The sequence below is a fragment of the Crocuta crocuta genome, unplaced genomic scaffold (genome assembly GCF_008692635.1).
Source record: "Crocuta crocuta isolate KB4526 unplaced genomic scaffold, BGI_CrCroc_1.0 scaffold355, whole genome shotgun sequence".
Taxonomy (NCBI): Eukaryota; Metazoa; Chordata; class Mammalia; order Carnivora; family Hyaenidae; genus Crocuta; species Crocuta crocuta.
In genome coordinates, this window is record NW_027527432.1 from 478429 (window position 1) to 505007 (window position 26579).

The 26579-nt window shown below is 34.6% G+C and overlaps 1 protein-coding gene across 1 annotated transcript in view; it reads right to left on the reverse strand.

Moving 5' to 3' along the window:
* The window catches only part of GABRG3 (gamma-aminobutyric acid type A receptor subunit gamma3), a 700780-nt gene that overhangs the window by 131098 nt on the left and 543103 nt on the right, over positions 1 to 26579 (reverse strand). The gene's annotated exons all lie outside the window — the stretch shown is intronic.

Sequence of the window (26579 nt, forward strand, 5' to 3'; positions counted from 1 at the left end):
TTTCCTGAGGAAACTCCACACTGTTTTCCAGAGGGGATGCACCAGTTTGCATTCCCACCAACAGTGTAGGAGGGTGCCCGTTTCTCCACATCCTCGCCAGCATCTAGAGTTCTCTGATTTGCTCATTTTAGCCACTCTGACTGGAGTGAGGTGGCACATTCTTATAGTAGCCTAACTTATTCTCCTTGGGTTGCTAAACAGAACATCACAGACTTGATAACTTATAAAAAAGAGAAGTTTATTGCTTACAGTTCTGGAGGTTGGAAAATCCAATACCACGATGCCAGCACAGTCATCTCTGTGGTGAAAGCCCCCTCTTTGGTTCATAGTGTCTTTTTATTGTGTACCCACATTGTAGGCTAAAGATATCTCTAGAACCTCTTTTTTAATAAAAGAACTAATCACATTCACAAGGGTTTCACCTTCATGACTTAAGTACCTCCAAAGGTTCTGTCTACTAACTAATATAATCACCTTTAGGGGTAGGATTTCAATCTATGAATCTGGGAGAACACAGATATTCAGACCATAGTGCAGCTTTTGAAAATACAATGGGAATTTTACAATAATATAATGGGATTGCAAATCATGGATTTGCACTAACTACTATGGGCTGAATTGTGTCCCCCTGAGATTTATATGTTGAAACCCTAAACCCGAATGTGATTGTATTTAGAGATGGGACTTGGGGGAGATAATTAGGTTTAGATGAGGTCATGAGGATAGGGTCCTTGAATTGGATTAATACTCCAATAAGAACAGACACCAGAGGGCCTGCTCTCTCTCGCTCGCTCTCTCTCGTTCTCACTCTCTCTCTGCCATGTGAGGAAACAGGTGGTCATCTGAAAGCCAAGATAAGAGTCCTCACTGGAAACTTACTTGGCCAGCATCAGGATCTTGGACTTTCTAGCCTCTAGAACTATGAGAAAATAAATTTCTGTTGTTTTAGCAACCCATAAGGTATTTTGTTAAAGGAGTCTGAGCAGACAAGGACACCAATCTATAGCTAGAAACATTTCACTAGATCAGTGTATTTCTCCCCATACTGGAAAAAAGTCTTACTCAAAAAAAAAAAAAACACACACACACCTTTTTGCCACACTATCTAACCCTCAAGGACAGCTCTGTCTGTCATATAATGGAAGGATATGAATGTGGGGACAACTCTTCTCTGACAACACCAGAGAGTCAAAGGGCAATTCAGTGGACCACTGTTTCTTAAGCTATATTTCAAATACCGGACCCAGTATACACCTTGTTGTAGCAATGTAAAATATTCTACAACGTTTGAAATATGCCCAAGTTTCATTTGCGTCAAATGAAACAAAAATAAATCAAGTACTGTTAGATTTTTGTTGAAAACAGATACCCGATGGGGCGCCTGGGTGGTTCAGTCGGTTAAGTGTCTGACTTCGGCTCAGGTCATGATCTCATGGTTCGGTTCGTGGGTTCGAGCCCCGCGTCAGGCTCTGTGCTGGCAGCTCAGAGCCTGGAGCCTGCTTTGGATTCTGTGTCTCCCTCTCTCTGACCGTCCCCTGCTCACACTGTCTCTCTCTCTTAGAAATAAATAAAAACCATTTTAAAAATTAAAAAAACAAACAGATACCCAAGAGTGGAGTAAGACAACACACACACACACACACACACACACACACACACACACACACCACCTGCCTGAATTTATTTTTTTTCTTAATATTTTATTTATTTTTGAGAGAGAGATAAAGACATCATGAGCAGGGGAGGTTCAGAGAGAGAGGGAGACACAGAATCGGAAGCACCTGCCCAAATTTCAAAGCTTTACATTGCCTAGTTAATTCCGAGCTGTCAAAAGGATATGTAATGAGAACAGGAGAAACTTGTCATTCATGTTTGCGTTAGATTTGACTGCTTTGTGATATTTACAAGCTTTCCACATTCCTTCCTGAAACGTCAACAAGGAACAGTTCTCTGAACTTAAAGTCACACATGACAGTATTGCATACACGGTGTGTTTTAAGGGTCTATGCTCCACTGCATTACATTTTCTCCACCTTCACGTCTGCCCAAACTACATCTGTTCAGTCCAGAAGACTAATGACAAACAAGAGCAGAATTAAAAGTGTGTGAAATCTTCACTCTGTTACTAGGAAAATCAGTCTGGGGAGAATAGTATGGTGTAATAGAATGGACTTTGGGTTTAGCAATACTTCTGTAAATAATATAAGGCTATAGAGGAGGAGGGTCTTGGGTGCAGGATAAGGTGAGACATCAACAGTAAGTGTGAGCCAGAGTTTAGCAGCATTTGCTCGCAGTGACCATCAACGCCTTTTGCGATATTACGGAGGTTGGTGTTCTATTGTGTGACTTCCAGATTCTATTCCCAACAATTCTCTTTTACCTAGGGCACTTCATCTTCCCTAGCAGTCATTGTATTCTTTCCTGTACAGCTTATAGTTGAGTACCAACTAATATGTCATAAGTGATTATAGAAAAATGTGATTGTACTGAAAAATAGCATTCTTCAAGATGACACAAAAAAAGAGATGTCCAAATAGGCATGGAAATGAAATGTGAAATAAGCAAATGGCAACAAACATATGGGAAGAATAGCTCCTATTAGCTTTCTCCTTTTAGTTAATTATTTATTTATTTTTTAATGTTTTATTTATTTCTAGGAGAGATAGAGAGAGACAGCGTGAGCAGGGGAGGGTCAGAGAGAGAGGGAGTCACAGACTGAAACAGGCTCCAGGCTCTGAGCTGGCAGTCAGCACAGAGCCCGACGCGGGGCTCGAACCCACGAACCGCGAGATCATGACCTAAGCGAAAGTCGGATGTTTAACCGACTAAGCCACCCAGGCGCCCCTTAATTATTTATTTTTATTATATATTTATTTTTAATTCTTAAGTTACTTAATATACAATGTAATCTTGGTTTCAGGAATTTCTATTCGGTGGTTCATCTCTTACACATGACACCCAGTGTTTATCCCAAAGAGTGCCTGTCATCCATTTAACCCACCACTCCACCCGCCACCCCTGTCAACCCTCAGCTTGTTCTCTGACAGTCTCTTATCTTTTGCTTCTCTCTCTGTTTTTATCTTATTTTTCCTTCCTTTCCACTATGTTCACCTGTTAAGTTTTTCAAATTCCACATATGAATGAAATCATGTGATACCTGTCTTTCTCTGACTGACTTATTTTGCTTAGCAGAATACTCCAATTCCATTCACTTTGTTGCAAATGGAAAGATTTCATTCTTATTCATCACCGAGTAGTATTCCATTATATATATTCATCAATTGATAGGTATTTGGGCTCTTTCCATAATTTTGGGTATTAGCACTGCTATAAATACTGTGGTGCATGTGCCCCTTCAAATCAGCACTTTTATATCCTTTAGATAAATTCCTAGTAATGCAATTTCTGGGTCATAGGGTCGTTCTACTTTAAACTTTTTGAGGGACCTCCATACTATTGTCTAGAGTGGCTGAGCCAGTTTGCATTCCCACCAACAGTGCAAGAGGGTTCCCATTTCTCCACATCCTCGACAATTGTTTCCTGAGTTGTTAATTTTAGCCATCTGACAGGGGTGAGGTGCTATTTCAAGGTGGTTTCATTTGTATTTCCCTGATGATGAGCGATGTTGAGGATCTTTTCATGTGTGTTTGCCATCTGGATGTCTTCTTTGGAAAAGTGTCTATTCATGTCTTCTGCCCATTTCTTCATGGGATTATTTGTTTTTTAGATGTTGAATTTCATAGGTATTTCACAGATTTTTGATCCTAACCCTTTATCTGATACATCATTTGCAAATATCTTCTCCCATTCCTTTGGTTGCCTTTTAGTTTTGTTGATCGCTTCCTTTGCTGTGCAGAAGCTTTTTATCTTGATGAGGTCCCAATAGTTCAATTTTTATTTTATTTCCCTTGCCTCCAGAGACATGTCAAGTAAGAAGTTTCTGTGGTCAAGGTAAAAAAGGTTGCTGTCTGTTTTATCTTGTAGGATTTTGATGGTTCCTGTCTCACATTTGAGTCTTTCATCCATTTTGAATTTATTTTTGTGTACAGTGTAAGAGAGTGGTACAGCTTCATTCTTTTGGATGTTGCTGTCCAGTTCTCCCAGCACAATTTGCTAGAGAGACTATAATTTTTTTTCCATTGGATACTCTTTCCTGCTTTGTTGAAGATTAACTGGTCATATATCTGTGGGTCCATTTCTGGGTTTTCTATTATATTCTGTTGATCTATGTGTCTGTTCTTATGTCAATACCATACTGTCTTGATGATTATAGCTTTGTAATACAAGTTAAAGTTTGGGATTGTGATGCCCCCACTTTATTTTTCTTTTTCAAAATTACTTTGGCTTTGGGGGTTTTGGGGGTTACATACAAATTTTAGGATTGTTTGCTCTAGCTCTGTGAAGAATACTTGTGCTATTCTGAGAAGAATTGCATTTAATTGCATGGGTTTTTGTTTTCTTCAATTTCTTTCATAAACACTCTATAGTTTTCAATGTACAGATCTTTTACCTCTTTGGTTATGTTTATTTCTAGTAATTTATAGTTTTTGGTGCAATTGTAAATGAGATCAATTCCTTGACATCTCTTTCTGTTGTTTCATTTTGGTGTATGGAAAGGCGACCAATTTCTGTACATTGATTTTATACCCTGCAATTTTGCTAAATTCATGTATCAGTTCTATCAGTTTTTTGGTGCAGTATTTGGGATTTTCCATGTAAAGTATGTCATCTATGAAGAGTGAAAGTTTGAGTCCTTCTTTCGCAATTTGGATGTGTTTTATTTAGTTTTGTTGTCTGATTGCTCAGGCTAGGACTTCCAACACATAGTTAAACAACAGTGATGAGAGTGGACATCCCTGTTATGCTCCTGATATCAGAGGACAAGCTCTCCATTTTTCCCCATTGAGGATGATATTAGCTGTGGGCTTTTCATATATGGTTTTTATGATGTTAAGGTATATTCCTGCTATCCCAAATTCTTGAAGGTTTTATTAAGAAAGGATGCTAGATTTTCTGGGTCACAAAACAGCCATCAACAAGTACAAAAAGATTGAGATCATACCATGCATATTTTTAGATCACAGTGCTATGAAACTTGAAATTAGCCACAAGAAAAAAATTTGGAACGCTACCAAATGCATGGAGGTTAAAGAACAGCCTACTAAAAATGAATGGGTTAACCAGGAAATTAAGGAAGAAATTAAAAAATACATGGAAGCAAATGAAAATGAAAACAGGACAGTCTGAACCCTTTGGGATGCAGCCAAGAAAGTCCTAAGAAGAATATATGTTGCAATTCAGGCCTATTTCAAGAAGCAAGAAAGGTCCCAAATATACAACTTAAACTTACACCTAAAGGAACTAGAAAAACATCAGCAAAAAAGTCCAAAGCTAGCAGAATCAGGGAAATAATAAGTATTAGAGCAGAAATAAATGACATAGAATTCAAAACAAAAGTAAAAACAAAACATTAGAACAGATCAATAAATCTAAGAACTGGTTTTTTGAAAGAATAAATAAAATTGATAACAACCCTAGCCAGGTCTCTCAAAAATAGAAGAAAGAAGACCCAAATAAATAAAATCATGATTTAAAGAGGAAGATCACAACAAACACCACAGAGACACAAAAAAAATTATTAAAGAATGCTATGAAAAATTATATGCCAAAAAACCGGACAATCTGGAAGAAATTGACAAATTCTCAGGCACTTGCACACTACTAAAAGTCAAACAGGAAGAAAAAGAAAATTGAACAGAATCATAACCAGTGAAAAAATTGAATCCTTTATCAAAAATCTCTCAACAAAAGAGTCCGAGGGTCATATGACATCCCAGGAGAATTATCAGACATTTAAAGCACAGTTAATACCTATTCTGCTCAAACTGTTAAAAAAAAAAAAGAAATGAAAGGAAAAGTTCCAAACCCATTTTGTGAAGCCAGCATTATCTTGATTCCAAAACCAGATAAAGACCCCAATAAAAAGGAAAATTGAATGCCAATATCCCTGATGAAACCGGATGCAAAAATTCTCAACATGATATTAGCAAATTGAACTCAACAGTACACTAAAATAATTATTTACTATGATCAAGTGGAATTCATTCCTGGGCTGCAGGACTGGTTCAATATTTGTAAATCAATCAATGTGAGATATCGTAATTAATAGAAGAAAAGATAAGATGTCTGTCAGTACATGCAGAAAAAGGCATTTGACAAAATACAGTATCTTCTTTCTTTGTTAAAATGTTTTTCTAAAAAAATCATTATGAGAGAGAGCAGGAGAGGGACAGAAGGTGACAGGGGACCTTAAGCAGGCTCTGTGTTGACAGCAGAGTGCCTGATGTGGGGTCTAGACCCACAAACCATGAGATTGATCTAAGCCAAAGCTGGATGCTTATCCAACTGAGCCACCCAGGAAACCCCATCTCGTCTATCCTTTCTAAGACAAATATGGACTGGCATGGGTTAATGAATTTCTGAACTGTTGAAATTCTTCTACATCAGTTAGTTAGTTATTGTTTCAGGAATAATCAACCCATCAAGTTCCTGTACCCTTTCACTACCTTGAATATTTTAGTTACCTTCCAAGGAGTCTGTCAACTTTATAATGATTCAATAAGAATGAAGCCTGCCCTAGCATGGTAAAAGCTGGAGATCTTCTGATCAGTGTGTGTGACATACCAATGGTCAAGCCTTGTGAAAACCACCTTATGTCCACACTTAATGCATTTTTTTTTTGAAGGACAAAGCTCACTGATGAATGAATTTCCTCCTCAGATGGGTACAGCTTGGTTGTCAACTTGGTCAGCAGTAGAAATAAATGCCCCACTCTTTAGTAAAAGAGATTCTTTCAGTGGGCTATTTGCTGTTGTGACTTTAGGTACCTTTAGTAGCTTTAGGAGATGTGGCAGGTGCATGAGGCATCCAGTCTGAATATTCAAATGACAGAGGGTACCAGTGGTGTGGAGTTCAGTGACATCAAATCTACATGGTCTTTGCTAAGAGATAACTACATGGCTAGCTCATGCCAGGCCAATCCCCTGACAATGTAGAAGGAAAAAAGAGATGAAACAGATAAATTTGAATTCAAGTAATCAAAAAACACACTTCTGGCTTTGACATGGGTTTGAAAGCTTTGATACAGTTCCATGTTCATAGTAGTTTGCAGAGGGAATAAATAAAGTACCAGAACATCAGTGAATCTATTTTGTACTAAGTATGACTTAGTTACCTGATCCAGGAACCTCACTTAGAGTTAATTCAATCTTATCAAAATTCTTTAGAATCTTATTTGTGTAGTTCCTGTTTGATCCTATGTGGTGATCCAGTAGAGTAGGTTACCCCAGGCACTGGTAAAACCACCCTCTTGGGAAGATAAAGACCCTCTATGATCCAAAAAATCAGTGGATGCACACTGGAGCTCAGTTATAATATGTATAGAAAAAGCTAGAAATGAGGTATAAGTGGGACAAAGTGGGTTTATTTCCATACTTTTTTTTAAATAGTTTATTGTCAAATTAGTTTCCACATAACACTCAGTGCTCATCCCCACAAGTGTCCTCCTCCATGCCCATCCCCCCTCCCCCCACATCCATCANTCCATACTTTTATTAACTGATGTTATTTTAAATAGGTTCTATTTTACTCTTTCTTAAGGCCTGCCAAGAGATGTCTTATTACCTCTAAAATGGGCTTCATTATCTTGATGTCTAATGTTAACTCCCAATATGATGATACTTTACATGGAGATAAGAGTTTTCAGATATGCTTAAGATTACTAATCAGTTGACCTTAAAAAGGATGATTATAGGGTGGGCTTAGCCTAATCACATGAGCCCTATAAAAGTGCAGAGCTTTATGAATGATCACAGATATAGTCAAAATATTACAAAAGTAAGAGGGATTTGATATGAGGAAAACTCTATGTTCCTGGCTTTAATATGAAGGGGACATGGAACAAGAACTTGTGAGCAGCGTATATAAACTCAGAGATGTCCCTAGCTGACGTCTAGCCAGAAAATAAGACTTCATTCTTACAACCACTGGAAACTGATTTCTTTCAACACCAGGAATCAACTTGGAAGAGTTCCCCAAGAGGACCTTCCAGATAAGTATGTAATTGGCCAACCAATTAACACAATCATGCTATGCCAAATGTCTGACCTACAGAATTCTGAACTAATAAATAGGTTTAAGTATCCAGTAAGTGTGTGATAATTTATTATTCACTGAAAGAAAAATAACGTAAGAAGTCTCAGCAAAGTCCCTCCAATGAGTCTTTGTTCTTTTTTGGTGGTGCTGACAACCTGACACAGAGGTTGAGAATGATAATGTTAATGATAATAATGATGACAATACTATTCAAGGACTCCTTAAATATGCAAAGTGCTCCCATAAATGGTTTACCCTCCTTAATTTATTTATTCAGCCTGTCACAAGTGGCAGATGAGAATCTGAGATTTATTAGGCTAGAACAACTGAACCGAGTTACAGTATTTCCAACTTTGTTTACTCAATGGATGCTGCAAGAATTTAACAAAAATTCTCTCTGAGAGAGGGATATGGGATCCAGGCTACCACCTGCTCCACTAGAGGAAGAAACCTTTCTTCTGGTCCAGGCATTTATTGCCAACAGAAGCCCAGTGTTGCAGAGCCTTCAAAAATTCAAGGGAAGCTGGAAATATGGATTTAAAAACTGTTACATATTTCCATTTTTAAATGTTGGCAACAAATTTGACAAGAACTACAAAATGCTGTGTAAAATGAGCAAAATACCCATCTTCAAACTTTGTTATAGAAAAATGAGCAAAGGCTGAAAACAGGCTCCTCCTTCAGAGGAGCATAAATGGCCAAAATAAATTTTAAAATATGGCTAAATTCCTTTAGTCAGAGAAAGACAAAATGAAACCATGAGATAAATTGTTCACCCATCATTGTGGCTGAAATTAACAAGAATAAATACTATTGAGTGTTGATATAAGGCTTAATAAAATAGGCAATTGTATATGCAGGTGGTAGGAGTTTAAATGCTGATTTCCTAGAGGGCATTCTTTTTTTAAATTAAATTAAATTTAATTTTATTTTTACAAATAGTTTATTGTCAAGTTGGTTTCTATATAACATCCAGTGCTCATCCCCACAAGTGTCCTCCTCCATCACCCATCTCTCCCCCCCAACACCCATCAGTCCTCAGTTTGTTCTCAGATTTCAAGAGTCTCTCATGGTTTGCCTCTCTCCCTCTCCCCCACTATTTCCCCCCTTTTTCTCCCCCTTGGTCCTCCGTTAAGTTCCTCCTAATCTCCCATTTATACTGCTAAAATATTTTCACCTGTGCACAAATATGTGTTTAGTATTCTTAGTTATGTTGCTTATCATTATGAGACATTGGAAAATCTCATTCCCTATGGAAGGATGGTTATGATAATTAAATTATTGTGAATCCTCACTGTAAAAGAAAAAATCTCCTGGGGTAAAGCCTCTGGACTCTCAAAACTGCACAGGAAAGATGAAATAAATGTTAGCTCTCAATCAAGTAGCACACAAAACACAACGAAACAAGGGACCTAGGTAAAAGTATTCTTGGGAAAATCAAGTAGGAAGTAGGAAAAGGAATTAGATAGAAAAGGAGACAAAAGAAGCTTGAATATAAGGCAAAATCCTTTATTGATTCTGACCTGAATTTAATCCTGAATGAATAAATGTGCTTAAATGATAGAAGCCCTGTTAGGAACTGAAGACCACTTGCAAATCATCTCATGCCCTGCCAGAAGTAAATTTAACTCACTCCGAAGACTTTGAAGAATGAACTATATCTTTGGGTTAATATTATATAAGTATATTTTATATACAATATTTAGTACTTAAAAACTATCAGACATTATGTGCTATAATAATTGCATTTTTAAAGGAGAGAAAAAATAGAGGTATATGGAAGTAGTATTCTTTTTAAAAAAATTTTAAAGGTTTTTTAAATTTATTTTTGAGAGAGGCAGAGACAGCATGAGTGGGGAAAGGGGGGAGAGAAAGAGAGAGAGAGAGAGGAGAGGAGAGAGAATCTCAAGCAGGCTCTGTGCCAGCAGCACAGAGCCCAATGTGAGGCTCAAACCCACAAAATTGTGAGATCATGACCTGAGCCAAAACCAAGAGTCAGAAGCTTAACAAATTGAGACACCCAGGCAGCCTGAAGTAATATTTCTATACTACACTGCAATTCAGTTAGAGATGTATAAAAACTAAAGAACAACATAACAAAACTTATGGGATACAACTAAGCAGTGCTTAAAGGGAAACTTATAGTGGTATACATCCATATTATTAAAAGAGAGGAAATACAAAAGGACTAATCTAACATTCTACCTTAATACTCTGGAAAAATAAGAATGAATTAAGCCTAAAGGTAAAAAAAAGTTAAAAAATTAAAGATTAGGGCATAAATTAATGAAATAAACATAGAAGATTAAAGAAAATAAAACAATCAAGTTAGCTTTTTGAAAAGGCTAACAAAATTGACAAATCTTCACATAGACTTTCCATGAAAAAAAATAGAGGCCTCAAAATACTAAAATTAAGTATGGAAGAATGGATATTGGTGCTGAATCAAATTAGAAATGAAAATGACTATATGGGAATAATATGAATAACTGTATGTTACATACAAATTAAATTACTCAGATTAATAAAGAAATTACTACATACGCACTACACATATTGGCACATAAAAGAATCCATATAGATCTATAACAAGATAAGGGGCTGAATTTGTATTTTAAAACTCACAGCAAAGAAAATTCTAGGCCCACATCTATTCACAGGCACATACTGTAAAACACTTAAAAACAAGTTGATATCAATGTTTTAGAAACTCATCCACAAAATAGAGAAAGAGCAAAGGATTTCTAACTCATTATGAGGCTAGTATTATACAGATACTAAACCCAGACAGCACATCATAAGATAAAACAAACAAACAAACAAAATAATATAAGAAACAAACTTCAGAACAATATCCCCTAAGAATAGATAAAAATATCAACAAAATACTGCAAACCAAATCCAGCAATGTATAAAGTGGATTAAATAATATTATTAAGTGGTATTTATCTCAGATACACAAGGACAATTTAATATTCAAAAATTACTTAATGTAATATATCATATTAATATCATAAAAGACATGAAACACATGAGTCTCTCAAGAGATGCAGAAATATAATTTCACTAAATCTGTATTCCTGTGTGGAAAAAAGCAGTTAAAAACTGAGGAAAAGAGAGGAGCTTCCTTATAAAACTTGATAGCAAAAATCCAAACAATCCAATTTAAAATGGGCAGAGGATCTTAATAGATATTTTTCGCAAAAAATTATACATGTGAATGATAGACACAAGATGCCCAACATCACTAATCATAAAAAAAAAAATGCAACCAAAACCACAATGAGCCGTAACCTTGAACCTGTTAGAATGGCTATTATGATAAAGGCTAGAACCAAAGTTTTGCAAAATTGTGAAGAAAATGGAACACTTTTATACACTTGATTGGAATGTAAATTGGTACAGCCAGTATAAAAAACAGTATGAAGATTTCTGAAAAATTAAAAACCGAACTACCATATGATTTAGTAATTCTACTTCCAGGTATTTAGCTGGAGCTTTAAAAGATATATGCACCCTTTGTGGGGAGGAGCACTGGGTGTTATATGAAACAAACTTGACAATAAACTACTTGTAAAAAAAAAAGATATATGCACTCATGTTCATTGTAGCATTATTTAAAACAGTTAAGATACATAAACAACCTTAATGTCCATTAATAGATGAATGAAGAAAATGTGTACATATATTGATCTTATATGTTTATATTTATAAAATCTATGCTTAATGGAATAGTAGTCAACCATGAAAAAGAATGAAAGATTGCTATTTGCAACAACACATGCTAAGTAAAATAAATCAGAAAGAAAATGATAAATGCCATATTATCTGACTTTTTTGTGGAACCAAAAACAAAACAAAAGAAAAACAAACAGAAAAAATGGAGTTCATTGATATAGAGAATAGATTGGTTGTTGCTTAAGGCAGAAGATACGGATGGATGAAATGAGTCAAAGGGGTCAAAAGGTACAAGTTTTCAGTTATGAAATGCATAATCCATAAGGATGTAATGTACAGCACGGTGACTGTAGCTAATGATACCATATTGCATATTTTAAAGTAGCTCCAAGAGTGGATCTTCAACGTTCTCATCACAAGAAAAAAATTTTAACTATGTATGATGACAGACGTTAACTGGATAGAACTGTGATGATCATTTCACAATATATACAAGTATTGAATCATTACATGGTAGTGTAACGTAGTGCTGGCCACAGCTGGATTTGCTTGCGAAAGAAAGAAGCTACACTTCTCCTAGTACACAGAAATTAACTCAATGTGGAATATAGTTAAAGCTAAGAAGTCCTTATAAGAAAAAAATAGGAGTGGGATGCTTGTGTGGCTCAGTCGATTCAACATCCGACTTTGGCTGAAGTCATGATTTCACAGTTCATGAGTTCAAGCCCCACGAACTGTGTGCTTGACAGCTTAGAGCCTGAAGCCTGCTTTGGATTCTGTGTATCCCTCTCTCATTGCCCCTCCCCCACTCATTCTCTGTCTCTCTCTTTCTCTCAAAAGTAATAAACATTAAAAAAGAAAAAGAAAATACTAGGAGTAAGTCTTGGGTTAGGAAAACCCTTCTTTGATATGACACCAAAGTACAAACTGAAAGAAAAAATAGACCTTATCAAATTAAGAACTTTGTGCCTCAAAGGAGACCAGTATGTAAGTAAAATTACAATGCATAGAAAGGGAGCAAACGTTTGCTAATCTTATAACGCCCAGGAAACATTTAAAAAGGTACAACTCAATAATAAAAATAACAAATACAATAACTTAATAATGGCAACAAGTTTGAATAGACTTCCTTCTCCAAAGAAGATGCATAGAAATATGAAAAGACTCTCAGCATCAATGGCTTCCTTCTCCAAAGAAGATACATAAAAACATGAAAAGACACTCAACATTAATGGCTATAAAGATATTTGAATCAAAACTTTACTTCACACTTAGTGGGACGGCTATAATAATAATAATAATAAGTAGATAACAAAAAGGGTTAGTGAATATGTAAGAAACTTGTTGGTGGGCATGTAAAATGGTACGGCTACTTTGAAAACCATCTTACAGTTTCTCAAGAGACTAAACCCAGAGACACCATTTGACCCAGAAAATTCATTCCTAGCTATACATCAAAGTGAAATGAAAACATATGTCTATGCAAAATTTGTATATGAAGGTTAATAGCAGCATTATTCATACTAGGAGAGAAACTGGGAAATGCACATCAACCGATTAATGGATAATCAAAATGTGTTATATCTGTACAGTCAATGGAATGGAATGCGTACTAAAACATGCTAAAACAGAGATGAAACTTGAGAATACGCTAAGAGAAAAAAGCCTGTCACAAAAGACTGGCCACTTAATTGATAACTCCATTCATGTGAAATTTCCAGAATATGCAAATTTATTAATGTTTGTCTAAAGATGGAAAAAGGAGTCAGAGGTAATGGGGAATGACTGCTAATAAATTGGGGGTTATGCTGGAAAGATGCTGAATTTTTTCTAAAATTGATCATGATGATGGTTGCTTAGTTTTGTGGATATGCTAAATATCATAAATTGCTCATATTAAATGGGTGGATTTTATGGCATGTGAATTGTATATCAAAAAAAGCTATTATATAAAAAGAAGTTGTCAAAGACACGTGGAAAAAATTATTGAAACCAAAATACTTAGCAGACAATAGAAAGATTTTGCAGGATCTATCTAATGGAATGATCAGACATAGATGCTTAAATACTTACCTTTAATATATTTCAGAAGACATAATAAAATTAACAATTTTGGTAAAACACAGAATCATACATAAAAAGTGCTAGAAGATAAGAATACAAAATAAAAATTAACAACTCAGTGGATTCACTTGAAACTAATATAACACTATGTTAAATAACTGGAATTAAAATAAAAACAAACAAACAAAAACTCAGTGGATAGGTTAGACACCATGTGGATACAAATAACAAACAATGAGCTAGACCATAGCTCAGGAAAATAATATCCAGAATCACTGAAATTCAAAGGGCGATAGAATTAATAAAGAAATGGGAAAGGGGCTCCGGGGTGGCTCAGTGGGTTAAGCATCCGACTTCGGCTTAGGTCATCACTTCATGGTTCATGGGTTTGAGCTGCATGTCAGGCTCTGTACTGACAGCTCAGAGTTTGGAGCCTGCTTTGGATTCTGTGTCTCCCTCTCTCTCTCTGCCACTCTCCAACTCATGCTCTGTCTCTCTCTCTCTCTCTCTCAAAAAATAAACCTTAAAAAGTATTTTAAAAATGGGAATATATTGGAAAAGTCTAACATACGTGTATTTGGTCCAATCAGGAACAGATAAGTATCAGGAATAATCTATACCTGAAAAAAAAAGGCTAAATATTTTTTCTAAGACTATAGAAATATACAAAGCCATAGATTAAATAAGGTATATAAACCACAAATAAAACTGACAAATAAATACAAATAATATGCATGTAGCCACACGTTATAATATTTCTGTTAAAAACAAATGACAGTGAGAAAATCTTAAAGCAGTTAGAGAAAATGATAAATGTTTTCAAGTTAGCAACAATTAGACTGATAGCTAACTTCTCGACAGAAAAATGAAAATTACAATACAATTGTACAAAATCTTCACAGTGATGAAAGAAAATATTTATAAATTTAAATTTTAGAAGCAAAATATCCTAAAAACTCAGTCTGAGACATTTTTAGTCAAACAACTAGGAAAATTTATCATCTATGTATCTGATCAAAAATATTGTTGACTAAGCAGAATGAATTTTTCTTAAAGGAAAACACTGAAGGGCAGTAAAGATTGAAGATCATGCAAAAGGTAGATATGTTGGTAAAATTGACTATACAAAACAATAATAGTGCATTATGGAAATTTAAGTGTATACATAATTAAAGGTGCAACCTCAATATCAAATTAAGTAAACAAGAGTAAATTATGTACAGTGTCATAAAGTCTTTTGTTATCTGAAAATAATGAAAACACACCGTGTCATCAATTCTTAGAAGCCAGGGAAACTTGTAATGCATAGCTTATAAAATAATAATTTTAAAAGCTATATAAATACTAAGATAATAAAAGGGGAAGTAAAATAATGAAATATAACCTATTCAAAACAAAGAAAATAAAGGGGGAGGGATTGCAAATGTGAATGAAGTAAATCCAAACATATAATAAATTAAATAATAAAGAACTAATAGCTACACCTAAGACAATAAGTTTAGACTTTTAAAATACTCTGAGAAACACCTATATTATTTTCAACACACATATCTAAAACATAAAAATTCAGAAAGTTGGAGATCAAGTTGTAGTAAAATATATACCATGAAATCATCTGTTGCCATATGAGCATTAGAATATGTAGATTTTAAGATAAAATGAAGAACATTTAATAGTGGTGAAAATTTCAATTATGGGGTAATATAACATTTCTAAATTTGCCTAATCCTAATATAGCTTCATAATGTTCAAAGCCTTAATGTACAGGACCAGATGTAACAATAAAAGAAATTATTTTGGAATTTTTAAATATGGTTTGTGATGTGGTTCTGTTTCTCTAGAGAACAATTGGTAATAAGTGACTATAAGTGAATAAGTAAACAAAAATTCACTAAGTAGTAAGAAGATTTGAAAAACATGTGTGACAAAGTTGATCTTTTTTTTTTTTAAAGAATTCATAAAAGAACTGTAAATTCTTTCGCAAGGTAGACATGGAAAATCAATTGTTACCACCTGATTGTATGAGGTTNTGACCTAAGCGAAAGTCGGACGCTCAACCGACTAAGCCACCCAGGCGCCCCAAAAAACCATATATCTTTTAATAAAAGAAATTTGATACGAACACTTCACCAAAATGTTAGCTATTTGAATCTAGGATTATATAAAAAAGATAATATATCATGTTCAAGTGGAGTTTATTTCAGGAATACAAAATCATATTAACATTCGAAGATCAATCAATGCAAATTTGCCGCATACTAATAGATTAAAACAGAAAACAGTAGGATCATTCCAATAAATTAAATAAAGACATATGATTAAATTCAGTACCAATTCATGATGTGAATATATTTATTATAGATAAATTCATGATAAAACTTCCCAGGAAACCTGTAAAGGAATTCTTTCAACTTGAAAAAGGGCATCTATAAAAATCCTAATAAATTTCCTTCTAAGGTCTGGGACAAGAGAAAAACATCTTTTCTTGCCACTGTTATTCAGAGTGGTCCTGAACATTCGAGCAGGAGAAATCAGACACGTAGAAGGAAAAAAAAAAATGCAAATTGAAAAGAAAACATGAGTCTGTGTGTAAAAAATACTAATGAATCTACAAAAAATTATTTAAACTTATATGTTAATTTAGAAGAGCCTCAGGTACAGTATCAATAAACAAAAATAAATTATACTTCTACAATAGCAATCAACAATTAAAATGAAATTTAAAGCATAAAACCACGTATAATTGCAGTAAATATGGATTCTTAGGGATAATTTAAACAAAACATGTGGTGCTATATGTGGTACAAGCACGACTCAGAAAATGTAAAGAATACCTAAATAAAGAAATATATCCAATTTAATAGACTGAGAAACTTTTTGCTCTTAAAAAGTCAATTGTCTGCAAATTGATCTATAGATTTAATTCTATCTAAATAAAAATCCCAGTAGGCATTTTTGTAGAAATTGATGAGATAATTACAAAAGTTGACTAAAATGTTGTGGACTTACAATAGCCGAAACAAGTTTTTAGAAGATCAAAACAGAGCACCACTTGGGTGGCTCAGTCAGTTAAGCATCACACTCTTGATTTTCACTCAGGTCATGATCTCATGGTTCATGAGATTTAGCCCAACAATTAGGCTCTGTGCTGACAGCATGGAGCCTACCTGGAATTCTCTTTCCTTCTCTCTCTCTCTCTTTGCCCTTCCCCTGCTTTCTCTCTCTCTATCTCTCTCTCTTTCTCTCAAGTAAGTAAATAAACATTTGAATAAAATAAAATAAATTAACTTAAATTTAAAAAATAAAATATCAAAGTTGTATTTCAAGATTTACTATATAGCTACAGATTTCAAGACATTGTGTTGCTAGAGTAAAACAGAACTGAATCAAGAAATAAATTCAAATATATCTGGTCAATTTATTTTTAACAAAAGGAATAAAGATAAGTCAATTGGGAATGGATAGTCTTTTTAGCAAAAGTGCAGTTCAGTCCTTTCCTCTCACATTTACAAAATTTAACTAGAAATGTTTAATGTAATTTAATGTGGATTTGAATGTAAAGACTAAAGATATAAATCTCTGAGAATATAGGAAAAAACATCTCACCTCCTTGAAGTAAATCAAGATTATTTATCACAAAACACAAAAATCGCATCAAAGAAAAATGTTACAAATTGGACTTTCCCAAATTAATGACTTCTGCTCTTTGAAAGACATCAGTAAAACAAAACACAACAAAACAAACAAACAAACAGCAAAACTGAGAAGGAAAGCCACAACACGTCTCCTTGAATGACTCTAATTTAAAGATGAATTATAACAAGTGGAGTGACTAGAACATTCATAATATTCCTGGTGCAAATGTAAAATGGTGCAGTCACATTACAAAACTGTTTGGCAGTTTCTTATAAATTAAAGCATACCTTTATATTTGGCCAAATAATTTCATCCCCAGGTATTTACCAAAAAGAACTGTGAAGTTACATAAAGGCAAAGACTTGCACATGCATGCTCATAGTAGCTTTATTTTTCAAAGCTCAAAGCTGGAAATAACCCAGTTTTCTACCAACCAAAAAATGGATAAACAAATTGTGACATATCTACAGTAGAAAATATTTTTCACTAATAAAAAGGAATGAATTTATTTAATAAGTTTAAAAAAACAGCTCAATGAAAAAAATAAAGTTAAACATAGTCTACACTTAGGATTCCATTTACATAAACTCTAAAACAGAATCTGTAGAGAAAGAAGTAAATAAAGTTGGTAATAAGTTAATAGTTTTAATAAGTAAATTTAAAGGATTTTTTAGAAAAATCAATTATCTTTTCATGTACTAATAGTCAATAATTAGAGGAAAAACTTGAAAAGTAGCATTTGCAATATAATTTAAAATGTAAATTTTTTACTACTACGTAAATTGGAGGATATAAGAAACATATACAGACACTTATGGAGAAGAGAAAAAAGAGAAAATTTATTCATTCTGCATTCCATATTCTGTATCTATGGATGGGAAGTCACTTTTGTGCAGATATCAGTTGTTATCTGTTGATGTCACTCTCATTTCTCCACACTCTTAAGACTTCAGGACATGTCGGCCTAACCTTCCATTGACTGTTAATTTTATTGGCCACCAAGGTCTCCTTTGCCTATTTGTGTGCTTGCTGAAAGCTCGGAAAATAATTGTCCCCTAGGGGTAGGTCTCAACAAGTAACTGTGGAATTGCTGTATGAATGCTATAGTGGGACAATTCTAAGGCCTTTGAACTGCTCATTTTGAGACTCCCTGCAGTATTGATGAACTGCATAATTATACACTTTATTGTAAAGTGGTACTCAGTAAAGTTCCTCCTAATCCTCTTATACCTGTAAACATATGATATTTGTCCTTCTCTGCCTGACTTATTTCGCTCTGCATAACACCCTCAAGGTCCATCCATGTTGCTACACATGGCCAGATTTCACTGTTTCTCATTGCCATGTNGCAAAGTTTGATAAAATGGGTTAAAGCAGTCACATTTCACTATAGTCCAAAATGTCACTTATATTAGTTGACTGGGAAGAACAAATGGACACTCATGCCCCCCCAAATGCTTAGCTTTATTATAAACAAGTAAGAGGGGCGCCTGGGTGGCTCAGTCCGTTAAGCGTCTGACTTCAGCTCAGGTCATGATCTCACGGTTCATGAGTTCGAGCCCTGACTAGGGCTCTGTGCTGACAGCTCAGAGCCTGCAGCCTGCTTCAGATTCTGTGTCTCCCTCTCTCTCTCTCTCTCTGTTCTTCCCTAGCTGATGCGTTCTCTCTCTCTCCCTCTCTCTAAAACAAATAAACCCTACAAAAATTAATAGAAAACCAGTAAGAAATGCAGAACAAAAACACAAACAAAACAAAAGCAGGTCAGAAACCTGACCTTAAATTTTTACACAAATTCTAGGTAGCTTAGTTGAAAAGTTTTCTGATTTCATAGCTATGACTGCTATGGTTAGAACTAAAGTTTTCTTTGTTCTTACTTCATAGTTTTTTTGGAAAGCAAATAACTGAAAATACATCAGTGCAGAATGCTTTGTTTTTATGCTAAATTTTCTGACGGATGTCCATTGAAAGTGAAATAAAAGCATGAGAATCCCTGCCAAACATATAAAGGGTTACCAAAGGTAGTGAAGAATAAAAACTATAAACTGAGGGGATCTAAGATGTTACGTGACAGTCACTACACTGGATCTCTACAGAGAGGACTTTATATGGGATTCTTTGACTGTCATTTGTGCCATGACAAAGTACCACAGACTGGGTAGTATCAACAACAGAAATTAACATATTGTCTCACAGTTCTGGAAGCTGAACATCTGAGATCAGTGTCAACAGGGTTGTTTCTTCTGATGTCTCACTCTTCAGCTTACACATGGTCATCTTATCCTTGTACCTTCAGGTGATCATTCTTTTATGTGTGTCTGTGTCTTAATCTCGTGTTATAAGGAACAAGCCAGATTGGATTAAAACCCACAGATATGAACTCATTCAACCTTAATCACCCCTTCAAAGACCCTATCTTTAAATGCAGTCATATTCTAAAGTACCAGAGATTAGGACTCCAACATATGAATGCTTAGGAGACAATATTCAGCCCATAACAAACTTCACATAGAGAGGGCTTGACTGTGGCCAATTCATAAAGCATTGTCCACTCTGGTAGCATACAGAGCCCCCTTACTGAAGACAAACATTCTACTTGCTTTTTATGGTTGACAGTTCCTATTTTCTTGGATGGGCTGACCCTTCTGACCTCATGCAGTCTACTGCTTAGAAGAAAATAATTGTATTCTTCTTTGTTTCTCTGAGATATAGAAGATGTTATAAGGATTTATAGCCTCACCTGTTCAAATTTCCTGTATACAGTGGCTATGTTCTGGAAAAAAGAGGTTAAAAAATGATTCTGAAGGTCCTAAAGGAGGATGAAAACTAGAACTCAAAGTTGAATAAGTAGAAGAGATAACTTAATTGGCTTCCAAAGTGCATTTTGTGTAAAGTGCACATACCTGTACGGTTTAGCTTCTAGAGTGTCTGAGAATGCCCAAGGTGACTTGATTAGACACCTTGAGTAAAATACATCTGTGTTATTTTCCCTTAGTGGACTCTTTTTCCTAGTAATTTGTTACCAGGAGAAGCTGACCTGTGACATATTCTTTTGTACATGCGATAAAGTAGATTTGTGCCCATGATTGTGTTCCAGTCCTCATTCAACCACCATCTACATTCTCATGAGCTGTCCACCATTCTGAGGTTGTGGTTGTAGAGAACATCACTGTTCTGGTGCACTCAAAAGGCAGCAATCATCATAAATCACTATAAAAAGAAAGAAAATTCTGAGAGCACCAGAAAGGGCACTTGGAGGAATTTGTGTTTTAGGGAGCAAAATATTGGAGGAGGAGTCTAAGACTGAGAGCCTTGCTTACTGTATCAGCTGTCAACTCAACCAAGACTGGGGAAGGAATCACCCCTCCCTCCTAGAAGCTCTATGGATGGGGCAAACAATGGGCAGTGGGTTTCTCTGGGCCTGGCTTTGAGCAGGTCTCATCCTTTGACCTAAGATTTCCCTAGTGTAAACACAACTGATTCTTTAAAATATGAACCTGTGGCAAAATAATTTGGGGAATGCTATATACCATGTTCTCATTTTGAAATTCTCAATTGGTGTGAGTAACCTCAAATCAGTATACTTCATTGAAATGTGTTTACTTCAGTGGTTTCCAAACTTTACCACAAACTTTAAAAAAAGAAGCTTTAACTCTCTGAATATTCTATGGGAGCCATCGCATCAGAATGTGTGGGCTTGGCTGTTTCTTCCCAGGAAACCATAGGCACAAAGGATATTCAAGGGAAATTGGATCGATGATAGCTTTTGGCTGGCCTGGTTCTTCCATGATTTGGACATGTTCTCAGGATAAATTGGCAGTCCCCCCAGATTTTAGAGATGAGGTTTTGGTTCTAAGCAGAGCAAGTGAAGACGAATATAAGGTTTTTTTGGGGGAAATAGTTCTGTAATATCAAAAATAAGAAGGAAAATGATTTGTCACTGCACTCATCCTGGAGTGTGTCTTGGGAATTCCTAACTGCCTTGTAGCTGGGAGTTCAAGGACACAGCATAGGTAAACATCTTTCCAGGGCTGTTTTCTATGTCAAGCATGAAAAAACAACCACTTCATATGATACTTTGTGCTCTACTTGCTAATTCTAGAGCAGAGCAGTGAGATACCTGCCATATGGCTTACACAGAACAACAACTTAACATGATAAATTTAGGATGACACAATATATTCCCTGCAAGAGATTTAAGTCTACAGTGGGTACAGAAAATTGACATTGTACTAATGCTCCAACATAGGCTATCCCTTCAAGAAAGAAAACTGCATCGATTATTCATAAGTCATGTAAATAGATCATTGAAATAAATACTCAAAACACATTAGAAGTATCTGCCATATTTTTGCTGTTCTTCATGTTTATGGTTTTTGTAATAAGAAAAAAAAAAAAAACTCCTGGTCTTTCTTTTCTCACTTAGGTAAACAAAGGGGATCCATATTTTGAAGTGAAACAGGACACGGGAATGCAGCTTCTGATGATACCAGCAACCTAAAGAAGTTCTTTACCCCAGCACCTTTTGCCACTGAATACAGTAACAGCCAGAACAGACACCATAGACTCCCACATATTTCACAAGTTTTGCATCTCAGATTTTTATGTACACAGATATTAGCCTTCAGAGTCCCTCCCTACCAATTAATAATTACTTTGAATGTAGTTAGATTAAATTCTCCAATAAAAAGGATAGAGTGATTGGGGTGCTTGGGTGGCTCAGTCGGTTGAGCGTTTGACTTCAGCTCAGGTCATGATCATTTGTGGATTCAAGTCCCACATTAGAATCTATGCTGACAGCTCAAGCCTGGAGCCTGCTTCGGATTCTGTGTCTCCCTGTCTTTCTGACCACTGCCCCCTCCACTGCACTCTGTCTCTCTTTTTTTATCAAAAAATAAAATAAAACATTAAGCTTTAAAAAAAAAAAAGCATAGAGTTATTCAATGGAAAGACCCAACTCTATTCTGCCTGTAAGACACTCATTTCATCTTCAAGAACACATATAAGATCAAAGTGAAAATATAGTAATAAAAGATATTTGATGCAAATGGAAACCAAAAGAGACAATGATAGCTATACTAACATAAAACAGACTTTAAGTCAAAAAGCAAAAAGACACGGTAAAAGTCATTATATGCTGATAAGGGTCAATTTATCAAGAAGTTGTAACAGTTGTAAATATATACGCAGCCAACATTGGATACCTAAATATTTTAAGCACGTGCTAACAAATCTGAAAAGAGTAATAGATGACAATATAATAATAAAAGAAGATTTTAATTTCAACAATGAACAGATTATCCAGAGAATCAATAAAGAAACATTGCACTTGAACTAGGTATTAGATCAAATGAACCTAACAGACATATACAGAGCATTCCATCTACAAGGGCAGAATACACATTTTTCTCAAGTGCACATGGAGCATTGTCCAGGATAAATCATATGCTCAGTCACAAAATAAGCCTTAGAAAATGTAAGAGGATTGAAATCACACTAAGGATCCTTTTCAACCACAATGATATGAGAATAGAAATCAGTAACAGGAGGAAAACTTAAAAATATCACAAATATGTGGGAATAAAACAACACACTCCTGAACAACTAATAGATCAAAGAAGAAAGCAGAAAGAAAAATTTAAAATCTTGAAACAAACATAAATGGAAACACAACATACCAAAATCTATGGGATAATGCAAAAGCAGAGTTAAAAGGGAAGTTTATCGTAATAAATACCTGCATTTAAAAAAAATCAAATAAACAACATAACTTTACACCTCAAGAAATTAGAAAAAGAGCAAATTAAGGCAAAAGTTAGCAGAAGAAAGGAGATAGCAAAGATTAGAGTAGAAGTAAATGAAATCAAGACTAGGAAGACTAGAAAAGATCAATAAAGTTAAGAGTTGATATTTTCAAAAGATAAACAAATTTGACCAACTTCTAGCTAGTCTTACCAAGAAAAAAATAGAGGAGATTCAAATAAATAAAATTTTAATTGAAGGAGTAAAAATTAAAACTGGTATCAATGTAATATAAAAGTTCTTAAGAGACTCCTGGAACATTTATATGCCAACAAATTAACTAACTTAAGAGTTAATGGATAAATTTTTAGAAACATAAAACCTACCAAGACTGATCATGAAGAAATGGAAAATCTGAATAGACTAATAATGAATAAAGATATTGAACTGATAATCAAAAATCTTCCATATATTGGGGTAATACTGATCTCATTGAATTGGGAAGCTTTTCTTCCATTTCTATTTTTTGGAATAGTTTGAGAAGAATAAGTATTAATTCCTTCTTAAATAGTAGAATTCACCTGTGAATCCATCTTATTCTAGACTTTTATTTGTTAAAGGTTTTTTAATTAGCAATTTAATTTTGTTCCTAGTAATTCGTCCATTCAGGTTTCCTATCTTCCTGATTCAGTTTGGAAGACTGTATGTTTCCAGAAATTATCCATTTCTTCTAGGTTGTCAAATTAGTTGTCATATAATTTTTTACAGTAGTCTCTTATAACCTTTTATATTTCTGTGGTGTTGGTTTTTACTTCTCTAAGATATGGAAGTGACTAAGTGCCCATCAGTAGATGAATGGATAAAGAAGATGAGATATATAGAAATGTGAGATATGTAATATGTAGCTGCACACATTGGAACATTACTCAGCTGAACAAAATGGAATATTACTCAGCTACAAAAAGAATGAGATCTTGCCATTTGCAACCACATGAATAGACCCTCTTGAGGGTATTATCTTAAGTGAAATAAGTCAGGCAGAGAAAGACAAATACCAAATGATTTCACTTATGTGTGGATTCTAAAAAAAGAAAACAAGAAACAACAATAACAAAAAATCCACAAATGAACAAACAAAAAATAGAAATAGAATCATAAATACAGAGAACTGGGGGTCAGGGGATTCCAGAGAAGAAGGGATCGAAGGACAGGTAAAATAGGTACAGGATATTAAAAGATACAAACTACCAGTTATGAAATGGATAAGTCAGAGGGATGAAAGGTACAGCATGAGGAATACAATGAATAATATTATAATAACTTTACTGCAATTTTCATGTGAGCGTAGCTTAATGTATGGAACTGTCAAATCACTATGCTGCACACATGAAAATAATGTATGATTGTATGTCAACCATACTTCAATAAAAAAAGAAAAAAGTTCAGGGCCACATGGATTCATGAGTTAATATTATCAAATATTTGAATAAGAATTAACACCAGTGATCAAGACAGTATGGTTTTGGTACAATACAGACACATAGATCAATGGAACAGAATAGAAAACCCACAAATGAACCCACAACTGTATGGTTAACTAATCTTTGACAAAGCAGGGAAGAATATCCAATGGAAAAAAGACAATCTCTTCAACAAATTGTGTTTTGCAACATCCAAAAGAATGAAACTGGACCACTTTCTTACACCATACACAAAAATACATTTAAAATGGATAAAAGACCTAAATGTAAGACAAGAAGCAAGCAAACTCCTAGAGGAGAACATAGGCATCAGCCTCTTTGATATCAGCTGTAACAACTTTTTATTACATACGTCTCCTAAGGTAAGGGAAACAAAAGCAAACATGAACTATTGGAACTTCATCAAGATGAAAAATTTCTGCACAGCAAAGGAAACAATCAACAAAACTAAAGGGAAACCTTTGGAATGGGAGAAGGTATTTGCAAATAACATATCTGATAAAGGGTTAGTATCCAAAATATATGAAAATCTCATTAAACTCAACACCCAAAAAATGAATAATCCAATTTAAAAATGGGCAGAAAACAACTTTTTTTTTCAAAGAAGACATACAGTGACTAACAGACACATGAAAAGATGCTCACCATCGCTCATTCTCAGGGAAATACAAGTCAAAACTACAATAAAATACCACTTCACACCTGTCAGAATGGCTAAAATTAACAACACAGGAAACAACAGGTGTTGGAAGATGTGGATAAAGGGGAACCCTCTTGCACTGTTGGTGGGAATGCAAACTGGTGCATCCACTCTGGACAACAGTACTTTTCTCAAAAAGTTAAAAATAGAACTACCTTATGATCCAGCAATTGTACTACTAGGTATTTTACCTAATGATTTCATTAGGTAAAGGATACAAAAATACTGTTTTGAAGGGACACATGCACTCCAATGTTTATAGTAGCATTATCAACAATAGCCACATATAGGAAGAGCTGAAAAGTCTATCAGATGATGAATGGATCTCTTTAATCATTTCAGCTCTTATTTATCCATTCATCATCTGATAGACATTTCAGCTCTTTCCATAATTTGGCTATTGTTAAAAATGCTGCTGTAAACATTGGGGTATATCATTATATATTTATATCATATATGTCTTATATGTAATATATATAATGCATAAGTAATGAAAAAATATATATAAAATAATGAATTCTTGCCATTTGCTATGATGTGAATGGAGATAGAGTGTATTATGCTAAGTGAAATAAGGGAGTTAAAAAAAGACAAATACCATATGATTTCATTCATGTGTGGAATTTAAGAAAAGAAACAGATGAAGATGGTGAGGTAAAAAGATGTAGGCAAACCATAAAACATACTCTTAACTTAGAAAACAAACTAATGGTTGCTGGAGGGGTGGTAAGTGGGAGTATGGGTTAAATGGTGATGGATATTAATGGAGGGCCCTTGTGATGAGCACTGGCACATGTATGTAAAAAAAAAAAAAACTAACATCAATCTTTCACAAACTCTTCCAAAAAAAGTGAAGAGGAAGTCCTGCCATTTCAACAACATAAGTGGATCTGGAGGTAATTATGCAAAGTGGAAATAAGTCAGAAGAGACAAACAAATACTGTATGATCTTACTTATATGTAGAACTCAAAAATGTAAAATTCATAGAAACAAATGGTAGACTAATGTTTACCCAGACCTGGGAATATGGGGAGTTGTTGATTAAAAGCTACAAATTTTCTGTTATAAGATGAATAAGTTCCAGACATTTAATGTAAAATATGGTGGTTGTAGTTAACAATGCTAT